Source organism: Tauraco erythrolophus, chromosome 1, assembly GCF_009769465.1.
Source record: "Tauraco erythrolophus isolate bTauEry1 chromosome 1, bTauEry1.pri, whole genome shotgun sequence".
NCBI classification, from domain to species: domain Eukaryota; kingdom Metazoa; phylum Chordata; class Aves; order Musophagiformes; family Musophagidae; genus Tauraco; species Tauraco erythrolophus.
The window spans coordinates 57,690,041-57,708,558 of NC_141465.1; positions in this window are offsets into that span (position 1 = coordinate 57,690,041).

The window sequence follows — 18,518 nt, forward strand, 5'->3', positions numbered from 1 at the left end:
AAAGAATTCCTCAATGATTATATTGACTGACTTTATGACCCCTTTGTGCTGCCAAAACCTCATAAAAAAGCACATAATATAAAGTGGAATACATCATTGCACAGGTGTAAATGACTACACAAGATGCAAGGAAAGCAGAATCAAGGCAGTTGTATCTAATAAACACTTTCAGCCCAGGAACTGTTTCAGACTCATGTAAATACTTAACATGTGGTTCTGCTCTAAAAAGTGACTATAAAATGCATCATGGGTTTTTATTGAATTTCGATGATACCATATTAAATTTGCTCAGCTTATACATGAAAAGCATATTTTCTCATAGACATGTTAGTAAACTCCATGTAAATATTCAAACTCAATTTTCTTTTCTTCTAATGCACTGCAAGAGTAAAGATTATCCAGACTCAGCTTTACCTCCCTGATACCTTTGCAAAATTACAGATTTTACTTCTCAAGGCTCCAAAACATGTTGCAGCTTCTGAATATGGCATTAAAAGTTTTCAAAAAACACATCTGAAAAATTGTACACGGCAGTGGTACATTGAATTTCTGATGAAAGAGATTGTTTATTAAATCCAACCTAAGCTTCTGTTTGTGCTGAATTCTTCAGTTTTGTTTTCTTCAGAGTTTTGCCCAAATCTGCAGAAATAAAAGCCAAGCAGTTTTATTGTTTATTTAAGATGTTTTTTCTCATGCAAAATGGCTTTTTTCACTTTTAATAGCAGTATGGGCAAAATAAAACTTAGTTTAATAGTTAAGAAGTTGTAATGAAGGCCACTTAAGCTCAATTATTCTCCAGAGGGGCAAAACTTCTATTGTTTAAAATAGTAAATTGGGATATAAGATATTGCCTGAGTCTGGAGACAGTATGAATAAAATGTGTTCATGGGAATGATATTGCAGTGGTAGAGAGGCAGACTAGGTAATCTCACAGGTCATTTCCCTGCTTATGCTTTGCGTTGGCATGCTTTGTAGTATTGGAAATTTGATTAATTTCCTAATACAGGGGTCACCACAGCCTGGGAACTGCAAAGAAAGGAGTGTAATGACTTAACACACACATTCATTTTGGTTCTCCTTAATTTTGTGCTATGAAGTGCAAACCACTCTGTTAATTATCTGTATGTCTGAAAAGAGAGCAGCAATCTAGGGCAGGGAAATTTCAGAGAGCTGAGAAATTGTTGAACTGTCTTTACATCCAGCGTATAATCTCTGTATAGGCAGCAGAGAGGTCTGCCGGTCTCAGACATGAACAGCACTACTATAACCTAGCAAGCGTTTCTAGTATAATTTACCCTTTTTCAATATTTTGGGGGGAATATACTGTCACAAATGTTTGACATTACATTAGAAAAGAACATGTCAGGGCCCTCTGGGGCGAAGGGGCTCCCTGGCAGCAGTCAGGCTTCCCATGGGGTGCAGGGCAGCACCCATCCCAGAGCAGCTGGGGGGCACCGGGGCAGCCCCAGCCCTGGCCCCAGGCACCTCCCTATGGATGGGACTGGTGGTGCCCTTAGGGACATTGCAGTGCACCACACAGGTTATACCAATGAATTAATTTAATGTGAAATGTTTTTAAAGGGAAATTGGTCATGTCTGTAGACTTTATAGAAGTAGAGGTCTCTTGTCTTTCTGAGCCATTTGCCACTGCCTAAAAGCAAGATAAAACAAAAATTTTGTTTTGAAAATCTTCTTGTGAACAGATCATAAGAGTTGCAATACTTCGTGTCTAATTTTCTTCTTTCAGGATTATTCTCTGAGTCACAGGAGTTAATCAACAAATATATTTTTGTTAAAATGTAATAAAACAGCCTAATAAATTACTCATGCTCTTTTATCTATAAAATAATCATTTTTTGTCAAAAGCTTGAAGAGACTTCCTCACAAAAAATTACAATGTGTTAATTCCTTCTGTTTGAAGCAGCTTGTAATAGCAATAGCCTCACTTTGTTCATTACTGAAGTAAGAATAACTCCAAATTCTCTTCTTAGGATTCACATCCATTTAAGTAAGAGCAAATAAAGATCCCATATGCATGATTTGAGGTAATGTCCCCATTCAGATACTACTTTATTAACACAGAAGTAAGGTTATGAAATCCCAAATGGATCTTAGACACGGACTGTAGCACTAAGCATTGCAATACCTAGATCCCAAACGGGAAACTGAAATTGTGTTACTAGATACACAGGCTCTGCGTACAGGAAAAATACATATAGGAAGAGTCGGATCTCACAGTGTGTTTCAAAACAATCTGGATGCTGAAGGCAGATTTCCCCAAAATCAGCACCCTCACCTGCCTCTGGCCAGGAGGAAATCCTTGGGCAAAGAGGATTCCTTCAACTCTGGTCTTCTTTAGGGCTCACAAGTCCTTTCTGGTTTTGCAAGAGTGGAATGATGTGCCCCAATAGCAGAAGAGGTAAATGAGTCATGGTACCACCATGTGCTCTGACTATACACCTCTGTACACGTCAGGGCGCTGTGTTGGATGGCTGCACCATGGGAGGGTGCTGGGAGCTGAGGGTGGCCTCAAAGTTGACAGGGCTGTGCCCGCTCCATCCAGAGTCCATCCAGCAGTACTCAGTGAGGGAGCAGGTGTGGCACAGGGATGGTGACCAGGGCCAGGCCAGAGCCTTGCAACCGGCCAGCAAGGCCACAGTGCTGGTGCTGGTGTGAGGTCCAGCAGGGTCCAGGAGGTGACGGTCAGCAGGTACAAGGGTGGGCACAGACTGCAGTGCAGCTCAGGCAAGGACCAAGGCTGAGCATCTGGTCATAAATGCAGTTCTCAAGAAAATGGGAGATGTAAAGCTGCCCCAGTGAAATTCTATTCTCTTTCTGCCCTGGCTCTTCCCCAGCGGTGTGACCTCAGGCTGCCCATCCAGGCTGCAGCAGGGCTGGCCCGAGCAGGAGCAGCCTGACCCCGAGGAGCGGGGATGGGTAACAGAGCCGAGGGCTGGCTGCACTCGGGGCCTGGCAGTGCAGAAGCAGAGGTCCTTCCTTCCTACGTGTTCTTTAAAGAGATTAATCCACCACCATATATTATGAACTGTCCACATAGGAACAGTCTGGCTATATATGCAAGAGTGCCCTTTGGACTGGAGTCCTGTTTTCAGGTATTCTTACGTGAGAGTAGGAGAGAGATATCCTCACTCAACACTGCAAATCCTGAAGAACTGCTTAGTAGCCAAGCAAAAAAAAATCCTAGGTGCTTGAACAATATAAAGATCAGCAGGTCCTGTGGGATGTATATACTTTAAGGGTTTGTCAAAAGCTGAGCAGGGATGTTCAGGCGTGAAAATTTTTATTTCAGTGCGGTTTTCAAGCACCTCTGTCTAGCACTGTACACTCACTAGGGAACTGTAGACATTGTCTTGACAATGAGACAGAACTAATGCTATTGTATTTTCTCTAGTTTTCTCCATCAGCAAATGACGGGCAAGTGTGCCCCCCAGTTCCATGGTATTGAACTGAAAGATGCAGATTGTTGTTTTAGTCTCTCAGCAATGAACCATGAAAAGTGAAATGATTTAGAAAGCTATCCAAGGCATATAGCTTGGAAATGACAAACATCTGTCAAAATATATAAGTGAAATACAAACAGTGAAACATAACTCACTGTTTCTAACTGAACCCACACACTGTATTGAGGCTATATGTTTCTTATTTCTTACATAAAAAGGGATTATGTTTATGAACATAGGTGAACTCTGTAACCACACTTGTTTTTTCTAGCAAGTTACGACGTTATTAGGTCCTGCTAATATCTCAGGGCTGACATAAGACTTTCCTCTGCCTTTTTAATGTTTGTTTTAAACAAAATATAGCTTACAGTGAGTTAATAAGCAATAAGCATTCTTCTGGTTTGAGTGAGATACGTGCTGTGGGAAGCAACTGTCCTCTGGTCTGCCCTTCTAGCTGTTTCTTAGCATCTCAGAGTTTATGTGGAAGTGGCTTCTTTGGAAAGAAACAACATAATAAAGAAATATTAATTCCACGTTGGCCAATGTCCACAAGCTTTTATTCCCATGTTTTAACACAAATGAACAATTTATTCACTTAAGGCAAAATCGTATATGTAAAAGAAATCGGAGCCAAAGTCTGTAATTCAGTTACATATTACTCCTCCACACATCCATTCACCAGGCTCTGAAGATACCCGGGGAACTCTGAAATTTTTGCTGTTCTTCATATGTCTTCTCCACTCTGAGAAGCCCATTGCAGAGTGCAAGGACTACCTTAACTCACTCAGGACATCCAGACAGCCCAATTCTTGAGAAAGTTCATATTGTCATGCAACGAGATGGCAACCTTAAATGTCCCTGGTTTCTGACTCCTGATATTTTTTTATGAAGTTAAATCACAATTTATTTCTATAAAATCTCATCCTAAATTGTTCTGGATCCTGAGAGGTGAGCCAATCCCATTTACCTTAAGCAGATACTACAAGAAAACTGTAAATCAAAGCTCCGTTTCTGGCATATCACAGAATCACAGAATCACAGAATGTTAGGGATTGGAAGGGACCTCAAAGGATCATCTAGTCCAATCCCCCTGCCTGAGCAGGACCACCTAGATTAGATCACACAAGAACACGTCCAGGCGGGTTTTGAACATCTCCAGAGAAGGAGACTCCACAACCTCTCTGGGCAGCCTGTTCCAGTGTTCTGTTACCCTTACTGGGAAGAAGTTCTTCCTCATGTTTAAGCGGAACCTCCTATGTTCCAGCTTATATCCATTTCCCCTTGTCCTATCATTGGATGCCACTGAGAAGAGCCTGGCTCCATCCTCATGACAGCCACCCTTTACATATTTATAAACATTAATGAGGTCCCCCCTCAGTCTCCTCTTCTCCAAGCTAAAGAGACCCAGCTCCCTCAGCCTTTCCTCATAAGGGAGATGCTCCACACCCTTAATCATCATTGTGGTCCTGTGCTGGACTCTCTCAAGCAGTTCCTTGTCCTTCTTGAACTGAGGGGCCCAGAACTGGACACAATATTCCAGATGCAGCCTCACCAGGGCAGAGTAGAGGGGGAGGAGAACCTCTCTCGACCTACTAACCACACCCCTTCTAATACACCCCAGGATGCCATTGGCCTTCTTGGCCACAAGGGCACATTGCTGGCTCATGGTCATCCTGTTGTCCACCAGGACCCCCAGGTCCCTTTCCCCTGTGCTGTTCCCCAGCAGTTCAGTCCCCAACTTGTACTGGTACATGGGGTTGTTCTTACCCAGATGCAAGACTCTACACTTGCCCTTGTTGTATTTCATTAAATTTCTCCCCACCCAACTCTCCAGCCTATCCAGGTCTCTCTGAATGGCAGCACAGCCTTCAGGTGTGTCAGCCACTCCTCCCAGTTTAGTGTCATCAGCAAACTTGCTGACCATGCACTCTATTCCCTCATCCAAGTCATTGATGAATATGTTGAACAATACAGGTCCCAGTACCAACCCTTGAAGGACTCCACCGGATACAGGCCTCCAACTGGACTCTGTCCCATTGACCACTACTCTCTGGCTTCTATCCTTCAGCCAGTTCACAATCCACTTTACTATCTGATCATCCAGACCACACTTCCTCAGTTTAGCTGTGAGGATGCTGTGGGAGACTGTGTCAATAGTTCATATAGCACTATACGAACAGAATTTAGCTTGTTCACTTAGATTTTTCACCACCTGTCACTTGATTGTATTTAATTATCAGAATATTACATCTTGTTTATCCATGGTCTTTGGAGGTTTTCTTCTTCTTTTTTAAGGTGACATAAACTGTGAATCTTTCAATTGCATGTTGCTGTGGAGTCCAAAGTGTAAACTAAAGCAAAAAGTATCACTCTATACTTACCTTGGTTCTTGTACTCTGTTCTAAGGATCATGTACTCTACTGACAGGATCATGACCTGGACCTTTGGTGTGACCCTGTATGACACATCTTATAGGTGGTGTTTTTAATTTTTATCTTGGTTTGTTTAATGAGGGGTAAAAAAACAGAATAGATTTTGTTGGTAATGGTTAAATTTCCTGTTAACCATCTTAACTACTATTTCCTAAATTGTTTTCTAATGTCAAATGATCTTTGAATTGTAGTTAAAGATACAAAAAGTCACAGCCTTGCTATTTATTTACATCTTTTTTATATCTGGCTCAAAATAAAAGACATTTCATTTTAGAATTATTTGTATTATCAAAACAAAACAGTTACAGAAGGCACGCTCATCTGGTGGCTTTTTACATTAGTCAGAAGTACAATGCTGCAGTGTGCTGCAGTGTTGGCAAGTATATTGCACTTTTAAGAAGTGCAGAGAAGGTAACTTGTTCTTACTGGATAGGAACTAGAAGTTTTAAGTATTGGACATTGTCTGCAGAATACAGTGGCAATTACGTGAAATGTGTTGATAGTCTTTCTGCAAAAATAGGCTGCTAGGTTGAGAAGTAGGTCTTACAGGTTTTTCTGCAAGAGCAGTTAAAAACTATCATCGTAAACTACTTTTTGGGCTGGATCCTTCGGATGCCGAGTGCCTCCTAACCCAAAGAAGAAGATACAGTGTGTCCCACAAAGCCTTTTGATTGGGAAAGAGGTTGGGAAAAGAAACGGAGAACAGATATTTATCCAGCAGCAGGCTTTAAGCCAAAGCAGAGTAAGTCTTGCAAGAAGATGCTGGTTTTTTTTTCCCAGTTGCTGTCATGTCATTTCCTTCTGCTTTCATAGCTCCACATTAAGGGGAAGGAGAAGCTGGTCCCCATGGCTGTAATTACTGGCCCACTGCTGAGAGATGATTAGAGGGTAAGTCATGCTGACTCTGCAAATGGACAAGGGGAAGTAGAAAATTGGTAGCTGCGTACCTTGGCCTTACCACAGTATTTTATATTTCCTCACTTTTCCTTCAGTCTTTGGTTGTTTTTTAAGCACGTGTGGCTTCAGAACAGGAAATGACAGGGAAAAGTGTAAAAAGAAAGGTAAGATTTTGAATTTACGTAATGCAAATATCCGAAACGGAACAGAACCACCTGATAAATAAAATTATTACATAAATGCATAGAGAAGGTCAAGACTTCTTACTTGTGAGGCTCGCAGGTAGGAATTAATTCATTACTAGGTGGATAGTCTAGATGCTCAAAATCTCAGAGAGGGTGGAAGAATAAAGAAAAGAGAAAATAGAAATTAAATAAGTGAAGTGTTTTTTCCAAGGTCAAGTCAATGACAGAGCAGAAGGTGAATCCAGAATACTGTCTCCTAGGTTAACACTTCTCTTCACCAACCCACATACCTAACTGTGCCTTTCAGTTGCGTACTACATCCAAAAATATGACTTATTACCAGAAGATAATCTTATGTGAATAGAGTAGTTTTATTTTCACTTCTTTTACTTGTACTTTCTTTTATAGAAGTCACTGTCTGAGTAGAGTGCATAATCTGAAAAATTTCCTCTCTACATTACTTGTAAGAATACTGTCTTTTGGATTCTGAAATAAGCATTGCCTGTGTCTGCCAACTACTGACTGGAACTGTACAGTCAGTTTACATGGTCTTCTAGGAGGATGCAACACTAGGCTACACATATGTATATTTTGGAGCTTGATTCTGTTGCCTACACATAGATATCTGGGGTTATTGAACATTCTTTACAGGTTACAACTGGGTATCTACTTGTCAAGTAAGTGTCTAATCCTTTTCAGTCAATAGTGACTTGATGAATAGAAAAGAGTCTAAAAATCTATTCAATATACCAAAAAATGCACACACGTTTGGTCAGATGAGTAGCTGTTAAGACACTGTGTATTAAGGGGAGGATTCAGTTTTCTAAATATAGGTGTAGGTGCCTTTTCAGAAGCACCAGACTTCTGAGACATTATCTCAGGTCTAGCAGTTCTCACCACAGGCAATCCCCGCCCTGATGGAGTAGCAGGTTGAGATCAGGTGCGACATCCAAGGATGTCTCAAATAGCACCATAAACCTGTGAAAGGGCAACTGAGCTAAGCTCAGACCTCCACTGACTTTAGTAAAGATTAGATTAGATACCTAGCTCATACACAGAGCCTACCAATTAGACATCTCAGTCTTGCCTCTCTAAAACTTGCTCTCTGTGTTCTGCCTGCTGCAAAATCACCTTTATCTCCTACCATGACCACCTGTCCTTTAACTGCTGATCTTGCTCTCTGCTACTTGTTAAGAAACAGGGATGATCTTAACCAGAATAGGCTACTATATATTACAATTTTGAATTTTGGGTAGAGCAGCACGGCAAGGTGTTTTCCATCCCTTTGAACACATGAGGCACAAAGCATTTACAAAGTCTGCTGAATACTCATAGAAAGAGCTCCTCTTTGCACAAACACGCATTACTTTACAATCAGGAATTGTCTGCAATTCTCCTTTTTAAATGGAATTTTTTCCTAAGAAAATATGTCTTAAAACCCTTTTTGCAAATTATTGTTGTAAAATCTCCTTGTGCACTGGAGAATCGTTCTGCTCCTTTGGCTGCCACTGTCCTCTCCATGCTCCTGTCTCATTGGTAGCACGTATGTGCTTGTAAAACCTCTGCGATGAATTAACCTTTGCGATGCCTTTTACTGTCTGAAACTGATTTAGATCTTCAGCCTGACTCATCAACACATGATGCTCAGCCATCTTCCAATAGCCCTCATAGCACTGGTTTCTGATACTTACATTATATGCTCCGTGTTTGTTGCCTTTTATTCATTTTTGCTTCTTGATTGATAAAAACAATGTTCTACCAGGGTTGCATTTTTTATTTCTTTCTTTCCAGAAATTAGCCCAATTTAAACTATACAGATAGTAACTTTCTTTTATTGTTACTGTCTGGTTCCATTTTTTAACAGAAGAATAGGGGAAAAGAATATAAAGCTGCAAGAGTGAAGTGTATGTATGAAAACTATTTTTCCTTTATGTTTAAAATTTGTTTTCACTGTTGCTTATTAAAGAGCTAGCCCTGATCGAGAGAAACTGAACTTGAGATTTTCTTAATTTCTTCCCAGACGCTAAACTTGATTAAATAAGTATGGCTACTCTAGTTCAGACATAACATTCCTTGTATTGAGGAGCTCTAGTCAGACCACATCATGCACTTTAACACCAGCACCTGTTTTCTATCGAAAATTTTTGTTATAATGCTAGATTTGTACTCCCAGCCCTTCTAACCACTGGGTGCCACCTAGTCTGAGTTTGTCATGCAAAAAGACTCTTTTATATAAACATAAATACTCAGTAATGTGGTAAGTCTGTGACTCCAGTGAAACAACGAAACAGAGCTTCCAATAGGTTATGAGAAAACGCTATCCAGACTTTAACTTACACTAAGATACTTAATCCCTTTGTGTATTACAAGTGCCTCAAAAGTGTATTTCTTCAAGTTTATCTTTCTCCTAGATCTGCTAGTGTATTATCCTCAAATCCACTACACAAATGTGATACAAGGCCTGCAGTTATAATGAAATCCTGGAAAACAGTGAAAGTGGTGTTGCCCGGAATGACTCCACAATGCTGAAACTTTTAGATAAGGTAAGTGTGCACAACAAGCTTTGAAATGAGAGCTATTGAATCACTTGGTTTAAATTTCCTATTCATGGGACACTCTTTGTAAGAAAAACAAGATATAAAACCAGCTTCAATCATCTTTCTGATTTCCCACCAATTCCCCTCATTGTTTCTCTCCTCCCTGCTGGATATGCCTTATACCTATTTAGAGAAATATTGAAGAGTTAGAGATTTGTGGTGACAGGCTAGATACTGAGCTGGAATCTATTTACATTATACTTTATTCTGCAAAAAGTGTGGGTTTAGACACCTCAAAAATAGCCATAAATTTGATTCAAGTTTCCTGAATACATTCAGCTGAACAGTACTTGGTGACAAGGGGCTAAACGCATAGAGCTAGAGGTGGAGATCTCTGCCTTTTCTTTTCCTTCTTTCCATGATTTTATTGATAGGCATTAATGCTATTTAGAATTAGGCTGTTAGTATTCTCATCTAGAATACTGTATGTAGTGGAAGATGTGCAAGGATTGCATCATTCAATGTGCTAGAAGTATTCTGGGATAAGTTCTGCTTTTCTTGCTGATGCTCTTCTACTTCATAGAAAATGTTTAAATACTCACTGAGACAATGAGAATGGTGATTAGTCTCTACGTAAATATCTAAATACCTCATCTGTATCTAATCTCTGCCTGAATTCCTTCCAGCTCCTCCGGTTAGCTGCTAGGACCTGCTGGGACCACTGGATCTCCTGCATAGTACTAAAAGGCCAGAACTGGATAAATATCTCAGGGTTTCCAGTGTCCCTAACATAGATTTCAGTTCCTGCAACATGACTCCTGGGACACCAGATGGCCTCAGACAGATTCCCATGAGGTTTTCCTATATTCCTTTCTTTAGAGATTTTAAAATTAACAACATCCCATCCATCCAGAAAGTAGAGGTTTGGGGTTTTTTAATTATTTTTATAAGTCAAAACTATGGGAAAACCCTCATTATAGCAATTTTTTTCCCAGCATAAATACTCCTAGGACACTGTTAGAGGAAGAGTTATGTTGCACTGTTAACCTACACAGTAGATATTCTAAGAATATACAGCAGTGGGATTTGTATCATTGATGATGCAGTAAATTGTGCAGCAGTATCTATCTGTTCATGCATGCTGGTGAGCCAAAGGTGACATGAAGATTCAGAAAATTCCCCTCCATTTTCAAAAGAAGCATTTCCTTCTAGCAGCAGAAACAATATGAAGAGCTGAGGAGGGACAAATCGTAGCATTGCAGAGAAGCACCCATTCTTTAAAACCCTGACTCAACCTCTAAAAATACCCATTTTAAATAAATGAGATTTAACTAGATTAGCCTAGATTTAACCAGAGAATAATGCGTATGTAATCAGCCAGAGAAAAGCTCTCAGTTAGACATCTGTCATGAGAACTTCTCTGGATATAAGTTATTGTTTGAACCTTCTAAAGATATGTTGCCAAACACTCATTATTGCTAAAATGTCAGCAACATTTGTGCCAAGTGTGGGGGAAGTGAGGAATGTGGCCTTTAGACTAGTAATTTGTCTTCCCCAAAGCATCTGTAAATGAACCAAAATTAATATTTTATTACAAACTGGAAGGTGATGAGACTCTCCAACTTATCTTAGATTCAAAGGGAATTTATAGCTATTCATTACACATAATCTTGTGCAATCTGTTCCGAATGAGAGAGAAAACATTTCATTAAATTAGAAATGCTATTAAATGATCAGAATAACTTACTTCATATTTAGCTATAATTTGCTTGATCTTGACTTCCTCTCTCTCCAAAACAGTAATTAACTAGTGTTTGTGTGAAAGAGAAACAGGAAAAACAAATTAACATTAGAATTAAAGGGAATGATCAGATTTCAGAAAATAATTCAGAAATACTTAGCTGTCTAGATGCTGTTTAATTTGGTAGTTTAACTCACTTAAAGGTGAGCTAGAATTCTCACCTTTCAGGAAAGAAATGGTGTCAATATTCTGAATAAAATAAAATATTCCCTCCTGGATATCTCTTCTGACCTCATGCTTCTCTGCATCTGGTCTGCTAGTGGTTAGTAAGAAATTAGAGTAGGTAGTCTCACAAATACAAGCAATTAAACAGCCTGCAGTACATGATGGCTTTTTTTCAGAGAGGTTAGCCGATACTTGCATGATGCAGGTAATAGTCATTCTGCTGCCTTTGAGATTCATTGAATTGACTTAGTCACTAGTCTTGACTATATATTAGAAAAGGGACTTGAGTAACCAGTAAAAAATATCACCATTTTATCTTCAGTTCTCCTAATAAACTTGTGTTAAATATATTAATTGCAGTTTAAAGCTGAGTATTTTGTAATTATTGTTCTATTCTTTATTTTAGTAATGATACTATGAAGTACCACGAGCAAATGAAATCAGTGTGTGTGAAATACAGTTTATGCCATATCCTAAGAGGCATCTCGTCACTAGTGAAGCAAACTTACTGATAATATAATGCTGATATTCTTATGATAGATTACATACATGCACATATATATAAGTTCATAATAATATGGATATCAAACGCACTACACAGATCTCGGAGGGGGCCAAACCATCCCTGAGGTGATGTCAAACCAAATCCAGAAGAAAGGACCTAACCATCCCAGAAACAGAAGGACAGACCAAAATGATCCCAGAAGCAGCCTTGGAGGGGAACAAACAGAGTAACAGACAAGAGTCTCACTTCAAAGATGATCCATGTCATGGAGTCTGGAGTAAACCAGATGTCCCTAGGGAGGGTCCAAGGTCTCACAGAAAATGCTTGAGGAGAGTTTGGGAAAGTATGTGAGCACAGGAAGTTCTCAGAGAGAGAGGCTCCATTTTGGATAAAAATTAAGTCATTTTTGTATCATAGAATCATAGAATCATAGAATGGTTAGGGTTGGAAGGGACCTCAAAGATCATCTAGTTCCAACCCCCCCTGCCATGGGCAGGGAAACCCTCCACTATTTTGAGTAGCCAATAGGTGATGTTAATTACTATTTTTCGTTTGGGACAGTGAAAAGATGATGATGTTTTCTGTTCTATCAGAAAAATTTTTACTTTTCCAGACTGTTTACCTGTTCTTGCAGTTAGAACAGCCCATGGAAATTATGGATTCTTACTTTCTCAGGATGTTTTTCCCTTTTTCCAGACTATCACTGCACTAGTGATAGGACAAGGGGCAATGGTTTTAAACTGAAAGAGGGTAGATGTAAATTAGATACAAGGAAGAATTTTTTTCCAATGAGGGTGGTAAAACACTGGAACAGGTTGTCTAGAGGAGTTGTGGATGCTCCATCCCTGGAGTTGTTCAAGGCCAGGTTGGATGAGGCTTTGAGTAACCTGATCTAGTGGAAAGCATCCCTGTCTGTGGCAGGGGGGTTGGAACTGAATGATGTTTGAGGTCCCTTCCAACCCAAACCATTCTATGATTCTGTGACTCATATTCGGAGTGTGATGTAAGAAACAAAGCAGTGTTGCACACCTAAGTTTATAACACCTTGTTCACTACAGTAAAACTAATTTTAAAGCCTCCTTTTAGGCTTTAACCCGACTAGCTGAATATATGTTATTGAAAGCATGCATAGTCTATGTTAGATTTGAAAGATGTTAGCACATTCTCTGATGTACTGTCACTGTAACTTAAAGCAAATCTTCTAGGTTGCAATACAGGTATTATGCCTCCTGTTCTTCTGTCATTATATACACAGATAACATCAACATCAGTTAGGAAACGTTTGTATGTCTAGTCTCTTCTGCTCTTTGTTCAGCTGGCCACTGAAGGAAGTTTAACACTCCTTTGGGAAATTCCTTCCAACTCCATTCCCCATCCAGAGCCTAGGAAGATCTGTCCCATGTTAGGGTCAGGTTTCTAATATTTCAAAAATCTGCAGGAGACTGAAGATAATAGAGTGGGATTTCCTGTTTCAGTTGCAGTAGATCCCTTGTTCGAAGCATAAGTTCCCCTGGACCATAACTCAAAGAATATATATATATATTCTACTTTTAGAGAAAAGGCTAACTAGCCATCCTGAAAAAAAACCCCAAAACTGTAATTTTAATACAATATTGTGAAAGGCAATAAGGGCAAGTACCTGGTTTCAAATCTGCAATGAGACTTTTACACATTTTGCATTCCAGAGGAAACACTAATTTAATCTGAATTGAAATTACTTTGCAAGGACAGTACTTTTTGTTCTCTGCTACCTGCTGTTTCATTGTATGTCCACCGGAAAGCTTTCAGTATTCGTTTTCATTTCAGTACATGGGTGTAATTTTTCCTTAAGTACGAAACAGACTGTTCCAAGTTTTTGTGAAATAGTAATTTGTTCCACCAACTGGTTTCCATATCTTTGCATAAAAAGCAATTGGTACAAGAGAAGCCAGTATTCTAGCTTACTACATATTTTGGGTTTGACACTTACTTTTCAAAACCCAGTAGTACCAATTTTGTTTCCCGTATTGAAAAAAAAAAAAAGGTTTTCACCTGTTAGCAGTAACTCTAGAAGAGAAAAAGAAAATGTAAGCACAGGAAAATAAAGATGAATAACCACATAGACACTATACAGGAAGAATGTAAAGTGGTTGGGGCTCTGCTCAATGCTGGCCTCACAGCTGCTGTTCAGCCTACAAGACTGCAGCTGCAGCTGTAATGCCCTCTTCAGTGGGCTCTGCTCTGGGCTTCTTAATCTTACATTTTTGTCTGAACCAATAGCTCAGCTTTGCCAAGGGAATCCTAACATAACCTCCGATCTCATGGGAGATGTGAGCTTAGTCCCAGATTTGGCTTAGGAATAAATTTTGCTCAGGTCTCCATCTTCCTTGGCAAGCACTGTGACTGTTTAGGTGATTATATGATCTTGCTCACCAGTCGTTTTCAGCAAACAGGAGTGAGCCAAAGGAATGTCGGTGTTTAAATTTTGAGGAGGGATGGGGAGGAGGGAATTAGGCACTGAAGCTTACAGTCACATAGGCACCCTGCTCCATAAGCCCAGGAGGACTCTGGTAATTCAGACACACCCACTCCAGCACATCTTCAGGATCAACTAGTTGCTTCCCTAATCAGTCTCATGGTTGAAGCCATGTATACTATTCCTAGATGCCAGATGATCCAAACCCTATATGTAGGCAGCCAGTGTCCAGGCTTGTGGATGGGAATTCATCTGATTGAAGAGTAAGAGCTTAATGTATTTCATCTTAAGATGTCAAAAATATGGCAGATGAATCTCTCTATAAATGTTCACTTCTAGGTGACTGTCTCAGATGCAGCCCTCTTCAAGAGAGATGTAAACAATGAGAATTAGATATGATGAAACTCACCTTGAGGGTCCCTTTTCCATCCCCTGGACCTGGATCAAAATCAAGGATGTTAATCATTTAAAAAAAAAAAGTTAGCCAAATAGAAAATCTATTGTACCAGTGAAATACAGTGAACACCTGGCAAAAAGTGTGGAATTATTTATCTGACTTTAATTTTTAAACTCAAATTACAACTAATAGTAAGGACCAGACATGTAGGAGTCCAGGATATGACCATACTATGCTGAACATGGCATATTCAGCAATTCTTCTAAAGCATCTGTGATTTGGGATGTAATTACACAGAGGAAAAGTTATATAACTGCAGAACTTCTTTCTTTGGAGATCCATTCAGCTATGTGCAGCCTTAATAACTTTTCTGGAATATCACACAATGTCTTTTTTGTCCACAGAAGTCCCAAAACTCAGCACACTGCTTAGTCTTTTCAAAGACTGTGGGCAGCTCCAGCAAAAGCAAATAAATATTGACCAAATATGCTGATTAGTTTTAATGTTTAAAGGCTTGAGACCTACATCACAGATTTTTTTCCCCTTTTTTTTCTTTTTTTATTGTAGTTGTAGGGAAATCACGTTGGATAGTTCCTCTCATATATCTTTGAAGTTTAATCAAACCTTGTTTGTGATCTATTGTTAAATAAAGTAGCACTGAAAAGTTTCTATTCACCAGACCTCTGCTTGAATCACAACTGAAAATGAATATGGTCATTTTGTCCTGGACTGTTCACATCGTAGTGAACATCCACCTGGTCTTGATTGGAAGTTTGAGGTTATGAGAAAGCTGGGGCTGGCCAAGGTAGCGTGGACCAAAATACAGGCAGACCTGTGTGAAGTTTTTACACAGTGTCTGGTTGCGTTTTTCTGGAATTGAGCCAGTACTAATAACTGTCTGTACTTTCAGAAACCCTAGATTCATGCATGGATTCTCAAACTCTATTTTTTTTATTTCACAGGGATAATAGCTGAAGGACAGTTTTCTCAGTTTCATCTCAGTGGGTTCAGAGCAGTTAATATTTTCATTTTTCAGCTCTTCTCTAGTAATGAATTTCAACTTCTTATTGTGAGTTTTCTTAATTTAAGCTTCAGTTTCAATCCAATATTCTTTCTTCATTAAAAAAAAACAAACAACAAACTGTTGCATTTCTCTTCAGGAACATATGAGCAGCCCTGGGAAACCAAGGTCCAAGTCTTTCATTTGAACTGAGCAAAACAGAGAGTTGATTCCGTCATTCCTGCATTATAGGCAAGTAATACTGCGGGAGATGAGTGAGGACACCTGACACGATCAATGTGATCAAACAAGTGAACCTTTATTTGCATACACTCAGCGTGCTTTATAGCTTTCTAAACAAGACTTGGCAATCTATGATTGGTTACAATACAAACAATAGCCCACCCCTGAGTATGATTGGTTGCATCCCGGAAGCAACGTCATCATGGTGTCGAATTCCCTTTCTGCATCCAGGCACGTGCTCCCAGGAAAGGCTGGATTGTTCACATGTCTCAGGTATCCTTCCACACATCCCCCTTCTTGTTTTTGAACAATCCAGACTTGTTTTACAACCTGTTCAATCATTTTCGTGAGCAAGTGTAACAGACAAATTATTAAGCATACAAGCAACCCCCACACCTGCAATATACCAAACAGCAAGAAACATAGCAATTTTACTGCCCTTTGGAATAAAAACAGGTGGAATTAACGTATATACCGTGACCTTAATAATCCCTGTGTAATCTGCATCAATAACTCCTGGTAATACAAAAATACCTTGACGTGATATAGATGAGCGACCAATTAATAAGGCTGATAACCTTTCACCTAATGGTCCTTTTACATTTGTATCTATTACTACTACTTTGTCAGATACGAGCGTTGAATCTACTGTGGTTTCCACATCCACTCCGGCACTTCCTGTAGTGGCGGCACGGAGGGAACAAATTCCTGACTTGATACTGGTGTTGCTCCCCGATTTACTATCATCGCGCGCGGGGCTGGCGCGCTCGGTTTCCAGTTTCCCTGCTTCCGGCACTCATTGGTATTATGATTATCCCTTTTGCAATTTTTGCACCATTTCTTGCTACTATATTGCTGCTGTTGTTGTGGCTGTTTACATTGAGTTCTGTAATGGCCTGATTTCCCACAATTAAAGCATTTCTTTTGCTTAGCTCCTCCCCCTTTTTGTTCTAATAGAGGACGAACAGCACTATATACCGCAGCAGCAACTAAAGATGCAGGACCGGTGGTGCGTTCCATAACTTCTAACATATCTGCCACTTGGGCATCTCTAGGCAATGTGCTCAAGACCCTTTTTGCTTTATCATTAGCATTCTCAAAGGCAAACATTTTAAAGACTTGTTCCTTCATTGTCTCATCCAAATCAGGATGACTTCGAACAGCCTGATGTAAACGATCAATAAAGGAAGGAAAACTTTCCTGGGGGCCTTGTTTAGTATTTGCAAAAGAATATACTTTTCCCGGTTCTCTAATTGAAATCATTGCTTGATAAGCTAATTGTTGTGACAACTGCAATACTTCTCCCAGAAACCCTTGCTGTAATGCCGTATTTGAAAAAGGACCTTGACCCATCAGCATTTGTGCTTGAACGCCATATAGAGGATCTCCCTGCTGCCGAGGTCGTGCAGCTTCACGTTCACATAGTTGTTGCCAGGCCCTGGAAAACAAAAGCTGCTGAGAAGGGGACAAAAGGATATTAGCAACTTGTTGAGAATCATGTGGTATCAGCACATCTGCTGTGAAAATAAATTGCAAGAGTTGTTGAGTATAACTGGATTGAAGCCCATATTGCGATACCGCAGAACGCGCCTTTTCTAAAATTTTCCAGTCAAAAGGTTCCCATTTTCTATTTCCCCCATGGTCTGTGATAATGGGAAAGGCAGATGGTAGAAAATTTCCTTCGATTAAGGCTTCACGAATAACTCCCTTCCATCTTCTGCTTCTTTCTTCTTCATCCGGTGGCGCAAAGGGTGGTGGAGCAGTCGGCACTGGCGGTGATAACGACGTAGCAAAAGGATTAGGTGTATTATGGAGATTTTTCTTCTCGTTGGCATCTGTCGTTTTTAATTCCGATAATTTGTCCATAACTTGCTGCAAGACTTCTTCAGATAGTTCCTTTTTCTGTTGTTCTCCCAAAGAAATCGGTGCGGACAAAGGTTGGAGCTCTCGGCGGGGTGGTGGGAGGTCAGGGTAGAGGCGGGACTTAGGCCGGCAGGACCGTCCGCCTGTTCCCCCGCCCCTTTGTAGTTCTTCCGCCTTCTCTTCCGAGTCCCCTTTGTCTGCCCACGTGCTGCCGCCATCTTGGCGCATGCTGTCGCCATTTTGGCTGCCGCCATTTCGGCGCAGTTCTAAGCACGTGGTCCCTGAATTCGCAGTTTCTACTTTGATAGGCACAGAAATTCGCGTAAAAAAGATAGAGACGATGATCATGAGAGTGAAGAGGAGGAGGATGAAGACGATGCCAGTTATTGTGCTAAGAGCAGCTTCAGGAGCCACAGCACCTGCAGCAGTAGCAACAGTTCGTTCGACTTTCATGCTATGTAACGCTTCTTTAATTGACTTCCACAGGGTAGCATATTTATTCGCCTCCTTTGCACTCGCTCCCCCCGAACGAATATCATCCCATAGCTCTCTACCTATGGCTTCCCACGTAGCGAGT